Below are 9,691 nucleotides of genomic sequence, written 5' to 3' on the forward strand. Positions count from 1 at the left end.
GTCACTGACATTGACACCTCAGGGACACCCAGCACTAGCAAAGGTAAGGCAAGCAATGATGTGTATCCCCATATGTATATGTACAATTGCCCCTTAGAAGATAGATATTAATTAGATGCATTGTAATAAGTGGTCCATGCCACATCTTACATACAATGCAACTATGCCTTATGAGAGTGGTAGTCAATAACCCTAAAGTCAAAATACCACAGAAATAGCAAGTTAGTGTTCAGCCAAATAGAGAAACAACACACACAACTCACAGTGATACGATGTCAGTGTACAATTTTTACTATTGTGAAACTTCTTGTGATATATCCATCAGTGAAATGCTACACATTGTCCTTGCAGGTGTCCTGAGCCCTGCTGCAGCAGAATGTGGAAATGTGGGGGATGTCGAAACACAGCCACAGTCTGACTCAAACACCAGTGAGTCTTTCAGTATTGCGCCAACTAGACGCAGGGCAACGGTGTTACCCCTCTCAGAGTATAACCTGGACTCGGATGAAATGCCGGATGAAGCCCCCACACCACCCTTAGAGGATAGATTCACAGGAAGACAGAAGTCCCTGCCCCAGCATCAGTCAACTCCCCTCAGGAGGCATCACAAAGCAGGCAGACAGTGCACAGATGAAGGAGAGGGCCCATCAATCTTTGGCGGCCTTGAAGCTTCCATGCAGAAAGTGCAGCGCCTGCAATGCAAACACATGAGGTCAATGCACAGGCAGTTTTGTCAATCGATCAGAACATGGGTGTAATGCACAGGCAATTTGAGTCTCACAATGACAATATGGGAGTACTGCACAAGTAGATGGAAGCACTCAATGAAAACATTGGATCAGCTGGAATCTCTGAATAAGGAACAGCAAACAGCAGCAGAAAAAACAAAGGAGTTGACAAATGCCATTAGGGACCTCTGCACTGAGATTCAACAGGAGCATGTCAGCCATCGTAGGCACCACAACCAATTTATGGGAAGGTTTGATGGGTTCCGCAGATTGGTCAATCGGCTTGCTAGCTCAACTGCCTTGATTTCACAACGTGCTGTGGGCATACAGGTGGAGATGGCACATTGCAGTCTGGACATTGCACAGGGATTGGTACAAATAACCAATGTTCTGAATGCAATGCAGACAGCATGCAGTGCTACAAATAGCGAACTGGGTGGTGGTGACAGTGAGGTTTTCTCTAGCCTCAGCAATCTTACAGCCCCTGTGATGGATCCTAGATGTCGCAGTACCAGACACAGTACTGCCTGTGAACCTGCTATAAGAGGTGCCAGTGAGGCCACTGAGCACTCAAGTGGAGTGTGTGGACATAGGAAATAATGTTGAGGCCTACAGGGGATTACAGTAACATGTAGCTATACAGTTATACTGTGATGCTAATAGTGTGACACTGTTAATCTCACATGTTTGCCTATAGTCCATGGCTATGTCCTATTGACACATGTTTCCTGAAGTCAAGGTAATAAAGTTGCTAACTTCAGAAATACATAATATTGAAGTGGTGTTGTCATCACTTACATCAGAAATGGTTGTGCGTGATGTCAGCATGTCTTTGCCTGCCCTCTGCTGCACTGGTCCTGTCTACTGGGTGATGGGATGGTTACGGAGCACCATCTTCATCTGAGTCCAGCTTCATTGGTTCAACTGGTATGCCCCTTCTTGTTGCAATATTGTGCAACATGGCACATGTAGCCACAATTTTGCAGGTTGTGTCTGGGCTGTACTGTAGTGCCCCTCCACTCTTATGAATGCACCTGAAGCGGCTCTTCAGCAGTCTGAAGGTCCGCTCCACCACACTGCGGGTTGCCCTGTGTGCAGCATTGTACCTCCTCTCTGCTGGCGTTGCAGGGCTCAGGTAGGGCGTCAGTATATAGCTCCGCACTGCGTAGGCACTGTCACCTGGAATGAACAGACAGTAAAATAAGTGCTGTTGATATCTAACGTCAAAATAACATCTGTGCAACAGTGTCAACTATTACTTTACCCAGTAGGGACCCTTCGCCAACCTCCCTAGCTAGCAGTCTTGTGTGAATCCCGCTGTGGCGAAATATGTACGAGTCATGTGTGCTACCTGGGTATCTGGCCACGAGATCAGTTATGATGTTGGAGGAATTGCTAATCAACTGTGTGTTCATGGAATGATGGTTCTTACGGTTAAGATACATATACTGGACAGATTGCTACATGAGTCCCATCAATGGCACCTATGACATGTGGGAATCGTGCAATCTGATAGAAATTAATTTCTTCTGTTGTAATTCCTGTGGTGTGTTGGGGAATCTTATGTGCTCTTGTATTTTGCTCAGCATGGCATTGAGAAATGCATTGAAGAAGCGTGAAAGAGCCCTCTGTGAGACCCCTCCTGCTGCTGCTATGACCCCTTGATAGCTCCCTAAGGCTAATAGGTGCAGGGAGCATAATACCTGCACATGGGTGGGAATACTATTGGTCCTGTGTGTTGTGTGCTGCAATGTGGGTCGTAGATCTGCTATCAGGTCAAGTAGCATGGCTGAGCTTAACCTATACTTCTCATAGATTTCCTCCTCTGTCTGGTAAAATAGGGTTATGCGCACTCTGAAAATTCATTCTTATCTCCTCCCTCTCCTCAAACCTGCCAAGATCCTCATTTTCCTTGCCATCATGTAGAGTGGAGCCACTGTGGAAAGGAGGCTGAGTCATTCTGGGCCTCGTTATATAGGTTTCACCTGGTTACCACCTGATTCCAATTCATGTTTAATTGCATGTATGTTAGACCTGACAGCCTTAGGGTGGTCACCCCTAACTTTTTGCCTGCCTCCCTCCACTTTTTGGACACTGTTTTTGCTGGCTTTTAGACTCTGCGCACTTTACCACTGCTAACCAGTGCCAAAGTGCATATGTTCTCTCCCTTTAAACATGGTAACCTTGAATCATACCTGTTGGACTATTTAATTTACTTATAAGTCCCTAGTAATGTGCACTATATGGGCCTAGGGCCTGTAGATTAAATGCTACTAGTGGGCCTGTAGCACTTGTTGTGCCACCCACTTAAGTAGCCCCTTTTTCTTGTCTTAGGCCTGCCATTGCAAGGCCTGGGTGTGCAGTTCACTGTCACCTCGACTTGGCATTTAAAAGTACTTGACAAGCCTAAACCTCCCCTTTCTCCACATATAAGTCACCTCCAATGTATGCCCTAGGTAACCCCTAGAGCAGGGTGCTGTGTGGGGGAAAGGCAGGACATGTACCTGTGTAGTTTACATGTCCTGGTAGTGTAAAACTCCTAAAATCGTTTTTGCACTACTGTGAGGCCTGCTCCCTTCATAGGCTAACATTGGGGCTGCCCTCATACAGTATTGAAGTGGTAGCTGCTGATCTGAAAGGAGTAGGAAGGTCATATTTAGTATGGCCAGAATGGTAATACCAAATCCTGCTGACTGGTGAAGTGGGATTTAATATTACTATTCTAGAAATGCCACTTTTATAAAGTGAGCATTTCTTTGCACTTAAATCTTTCTGTGCCTTACAATCCACGTCTGGCTGGGCTTGATTGACATCTCCTTGTGCATTCACTCAGACACACCCCAAACACAGGGTACTCAGCCTCACTTGCATACATGTGCATTTTGAATGGGTCTTCCTGAGATGGGAGGGTGGAGGGCCTGCTCTCACACAAAGGACTGCCACACCCCCTACTGGGACCCTGGCAGACAGGATTGAACTGAAAGGGGACCTGGTGGACTTCTTAGCCACTCTTTGAAGTCTCCCCCACTTCAAAGGCACATTTGGGTATAAAACAGGGCCTCTGCCCTACCTCATCAGACACTTGCTGGAGAAGAAACCTGAACCAGAAACTACATCCTGCCAAGAAGAACTGCCTGGCTGCTCAAGGAGTCATCTGTCTGCTTTCTACTAAGGACTGCTGCCTTGCTGTTGGCCTGCTGCCTTGCTGAACTCTTGTCTGGCTGTGAAAGTGCTCTCCAAGGGCTTGGATAGAGCTTGCCTCCTGTTCTCTGAAGTCTCAGGACCAAAAAGACTTCTCTTTTTCACTTGGACGCTTTGTGCGCCGAAATTTTCGACGCACAGCTTGTTCCGCGGCGAGATAAACGCCACACACCGGCGCTGATCGACGCAACGCCTTCGGGACGACCGGAACTTCGACTCATGGCCTCGCAAGGACAACACCGCCCGACCTCCAGAGGAGAAATCGACGAGACGCCTGCCGTTAGAGCGAAACTTTGACGCGCAGCCCCGCAAAATGCCGCACAGCCGGAAAACAAGCAGGAGAATCCACGCACAGACTTGGGACATCTGGTAATCCCCGCGATCCACAGAAAGAGACTGTCCGCGCACCGGAAAACGACGCACGACTTCCCCGCGTGAAAAATAACGACGCAAGTCTGTGTGTGCTGGGGAGAAATCGACACACACACCATTTTTCCACGTATCTCTTCTTCTGTGGCCCTCTGAGGAGATTTTCCACTCCAAACCAGGTACTTTGTGCTTGAAAGAGACTTTGTTTGCTTTTTAAAGACTTAAGACACTTTGGGGGTCATTCTGACCTTGGCGGTCCATGACCGCCATGGCGGAGTGCGGCGGAAGCACCGCCAACAGGCTGGCGGTGCTTCCTTGGCGATTCTACAGCCGCGGTCGGAAAAGGGGAGCCGGCGGTTTCCCGCCGGTTTCCCGCTGGCCCAGGGAACCCGCCATGGCGGCGCTGCTTGCAGCACCGCCATGGGGATTCCGACCCCCTTCCCGCCAGCCTGTTTCTGGCCGTGTCCACTGCCAGAACCAGGATGGCGGGAACGGGTGCCGTGGGGCCCCTGGGGGCCGCTGCACTTCCCACGCCACTGGCATGGGCAGTGCAGGGGCCCGCGAACAGGGCCCCACAAAGATTTTCACTGTCTGCTTTGCAGACAGTGAAAATCGCGACGGGTGCCACTGCACCCGTCGCACCCCTTCAACTCCGCCGGCTCCATTCCGAGCCGGCTTCATTGTTGAAGGGGCTGTCCTGCTGGCCCGGCCGGCGGTCTTCTGGCGGTCGCCCGCCGGCCCAGCGGGAAAGCCGGAATGGCCACCGCGGTCTTTCGGCGGGAACCGCTTGGCGGGCGGCGACCGCCGACCGCCGCGGTCAGAATGACCGTCTTTATTTCACTTTTCAGTGATATCTCTACAAACTCACATTGCAACTTTATTCATTTTGACCTACAATTATCCTGATAAATATTATATATTTTCCTAAACACTGTGTGGTGTTTTTTTGTGGTGCTATATGGTGGTATTGTATGATTTATTGCACAAATACTTTACACATTGCCTGACTGCTCATGCCAAGCTACCAGAGGGTGGGCACAGGATAATCTTGGATTGTGTGTGACTTATCCTGACTAGAGTGAGTGAGGGTTTTTGCTTGGACAGGGGGGTAACCTGACTGCCAACCAAAAACCCCATTTCTAACAATGTACAAAAGGCCATTCTGCGAATATTCACAATTTGCGAATTGTTGATGCATTGCACTGCAACATGGTTTTGCGTGTCCCAATCAGGGTATCGCAAATTGCGTCAGGATTTTGCAATCGCTATCTGCGAATTGCAAATCTCTGTCGCAGTTTGCGTCATGCAAATAGCTATTAGGTAAAACATGTCACTATTTGCGATACACTGTTTGCGACACGCAAAACCATGTCTTATTTGCTAAAATTCACAATTATATTGATTCCTTAGTTTCACACTGCTAATGCCTTTCATACATTGTGAAAGGCATTTTTGCATTCACAAATGGCTGAGTTTTGCGATTCACACCGTTTTCAAATGCAAAAACGTTTGGTACATCTGGGCCAATGTATGCTATGTCACATGTATGATGGCCACCATCAAAGAGAGAAACTAGTGACACATCAAAACCCTTGTCATACTGAAGGCAGTTGCCAATAAACTCTCTTGAGCATACTGATGGCTGAGTACGTTGATCTATTACCTCATGTTGTTTGAAGTTGGGGATGACACACTGAGGACAAGTGGATTGTTGGGCACAAATGACACCCACAACATGAAAAAACATGAGATGATTGACCACTGTACTCAGCCATGTGTCTGATCAGTTGAGTATATTGGTAGTGGACTATACTCTGCTGTGTCCCTAGTCACCAGGACAATAGGCAAGGCACATTAGCATGCACCAAGTATCATACCTACACAAATGATAACACATCTTGTGTATCACACATGGGGCATCTCCTATATTCATGGGGAGATGGCTGCGACTAGCACATCAACCTAGTAATGTAACATGTAAGAACCTGCCCAGGACTCATCCCCTTGTAGCTGCTGTGCTTCCCTCAACCGCCCAATAAACACTAGGTAGGCCACCACCAGTATACATGCCATCAGGTGGGTCAGGGTCTGGCGTGCGCCCCATTCTCATTGGGAGGACAGCCCCAGCTGGATCTCCAAGATTTTCCAGGCCCAGCTTCTCAGGTCCTCACACCTTTCTGTGACAGTGGACTCCCCGCCAGTGATAGACCCCTAGTGTCCATACCTTCCAGATGGTGGCTCTCGGACTCTCTTGCTTCTGATGGGTGTTGACCTGTATGGATGCAATAGAGAAATGAAGAGGTCACAATTGCACTTTTTCGGGTAACTGGTTGTTTAAGAAATATTTTGGAAACTCCTAGCACAAGCATTTTGTAATTGTTAACACACTACGGCATATTTATACTTTTTTACTTTTTTAGCGCTGAATTTGTGTCATTTTTTGATGCAAAAGCAGCGCAAACTTACAAAATACAATTGTACGTCAAAAAAGCGGCGCTAATGCAGCGCTAAAAAGGTATAAATATGGGCCTACATGTTTAGAGCACACATGGTGACTAGTAAAGGGATATAAAGACACACTTTTGAAGTCATCTGCTGACTTTACACTACCTTGGTCATGGCCTACACTGACCAAGCAAACTCACTGACGTCATTTAGCCCAGGGCCAAGAAACCTGTACTGTGATGTGAGATTCTAGGAAACACAACACAACATTTTGATCTCCTGAAGGGTCAAATACTTGTGCATGACTGAACAGACACCTTTATAGATAGGCAAAGTGACTTGCTGCATACAGTCCATACAGGCAACTACCATAGTACATACTATACCATATGACCTTAGGTGACAATGAAAGGGTTGGCATGGTTGTCACTGAAAGCTTCTTGTCTGTGGATGTGTGGACGTGTGGTCAGCCTAATGGATTCTCATACCACTTCTGAGTGGGTTTGTATGGTAGGTTCTGGTATCACAGTAGTCATCTTTTACCGTATGTAGCACTCCTACAGAGGTGACATTCAACATATCAAAGCATATTTGGTCTGTTGGTTGCATTTAACAAAGCTAGTGATTCACATCATGATCTCCCCTGAATTAACCAACTATCTGCACTGTGAGTTTGTCACTTGTGCAATAGGCCTGTACCGTACAAGCATGACTTTTTAAAAAGGTGACAACAGACCTATGGGAGTAAGGGGCCTGTCATAGGTCAATGACAGAAATTGATAATGAGGGTCAATGGAAATAAGTAACAGGGCATGTAGTTACCTCAGTCCCCATTCTTAATGTAGTAAGTGCAGAAGCATTCAGGCCAAATACTGCTTCCGAAGACTCATTTTGGCCCCATCCAAGGATCTACTTGTCTACAGGGAGTGGGCCTGGTGCCTCAGTTGCATAACCCCAGTCACTGTGCACCGGCCTGAGCTATGTCCCATACTGTGAAAAGACTTTACTAGGCCTTGCCCTCTGCAGACTGAGCATACAGAACCTGCATGAACAATGCATTTTCATCACTTCCATGCATGACAGTACACCCTGTGTACATCCTATATGTGAGTTTAGGGTAGTGTGTCACTCTGAAGGACTCAGTGAGTTCAACATTGTTCTCATACAACAGTTTGCCAAAGCCTGATCTGGGTTGAGTGACCTGTGGGACTTTACACATTGCTAATAACATCCTCAACTGACTCAAAAAGTTTACATACAAAGGTCATGCTGTAACACAAATACATTTACTTTGTCATTCACCATCATCTGATCATCAGATACATCATTGTTTAGCTATAACATTTACTTACATATCTATATAAATGCAATTGAGGAGGATCTATGGCTTTTCACACATCACACAACACAATGTTTATTTGAAATATACAGAGTTCAGGGCTCCACAATCCACAACTTGTACATCCATTGTATAGACCACAAATTGTGACATGCAGCCAAATAACTCACTGGGACATCAAGGTTCATTGTAGCCTGTGAGGAAGGAAAGGATGGTGTTGAGCAGAACCAAATATGCCAATGAGGTAGTTACCTACTCCTCTGGTAAGCCATAGAGCTGCCCATACAGGAGAAGAGCCTCTTCCATGAGCCTCCCCAGCTCCTCTTGAGAGAAGGCAGAGGCCCTTTCACCTACTTGGCCTGTCATAATTGCTCTCAGAGGTGTCAGATGACAGCAGAAGTGGGGGAGGTATTGATGGCAGCAGTGTCTGGAGGCAAGTGAGTTATTTTCCAAACCATGGCATACATGTACACCATGTATGCAGTCATCACCATCGGCGGGCACAGCCATTAGGTCGCAACCATCACAGTCAACAACATTAGCCTATGGCTGTGTCCGCCGTGGTTGAAACCACTCACCTCGTGTTCGACTTTCACTGACGGCAGGAGGTTCCTAAAGTACAATAAGCAAGGTCAGGCGACCGACATATTGGCAATTTAAACTATAGTTTTGGTGACTGTTAAATGCATCACAACATCTATAAATGTGTAGTGATGTATCAACATATGTAAAGCTTCCTTGATGTGTAGAGTCTCCTACACAATCATCACTGTAGTGCATTGCTGGTCACAGATGCCATACTTGCATTGCATTATCAGATATGTTGGTCTGGAAACAATGACTAACACTCAACTCATTTAATTCCACAAATAGGTACCAGGAGAGAGGGAGGATGCAACAACCTCCAGTCTACTGTCCATTTCCAGACCTCCATACCCTCGAACAACGTGACATAATAAAGCAGTTCCGTCTGAATAGGCAAACAATCAAAGAGCTATGTTGTTAGTTAGAGCCAGGTTTCATGCCTCAAAACAATAATCCAACATGTATATCACCCAATGTGAGACTCACAGCAGTATTACACTTCCTGGCCACAGAGTTATATCAATATACAGTGGCTATATCTGGTGGTACATCACAACCTATGTTCAGTGGTGTTTTAAAAGATGTGCTATCAGCAATGATGAAACATACTGACAGCTATATCAGGTTCCACAGATGCGAGGATTTAGCCAATGTGAAGGTTTAAGTCTATGGATTTAGTCACCTCCTATATGTTGTGAGAGCCATTGATGGCACCCATATTGCATAGGTGCCACCACATGCCAGTGAACAAGTCTATGGCAACAGGAAGCACTTCCATTCTATCAATGTGCAAGGTGACTGCTTGTCAGATCTGTACATTTCAAACATCTGGGCCTGGCTCCTAGGTCCAGCCCATGATTCCTTTGTTGTGCTGAAAAGCACCATACCCAAGCTGATGTCACAACTACAACCAGAAAGGGCATGGCTTGTTGGTAAGTTACATCTGTAGTGATCTTGTGTGCGCAATGTCAGATGCTACAATTAGGAAGTGTGTCACTCATTGTGGTATTTATGTCATATTACA

This window comes from Pleurodeles waltl, chromosome 2_2 (assembly GCF_031143425.1).
Source record: "Pleurodeles waltl isolate 20211129_DDA chromosome 2_2, aPleWal1.hap1.20221129, whole genome shotgun sequence".
Classification (NCBI taxonomy): domain Eukaryota; kingdom Metazoa; phylum Chordata; class Amphibia; order Caudata; family Salamandridae; genus Pleurodeles; species Pleurodeles waltl.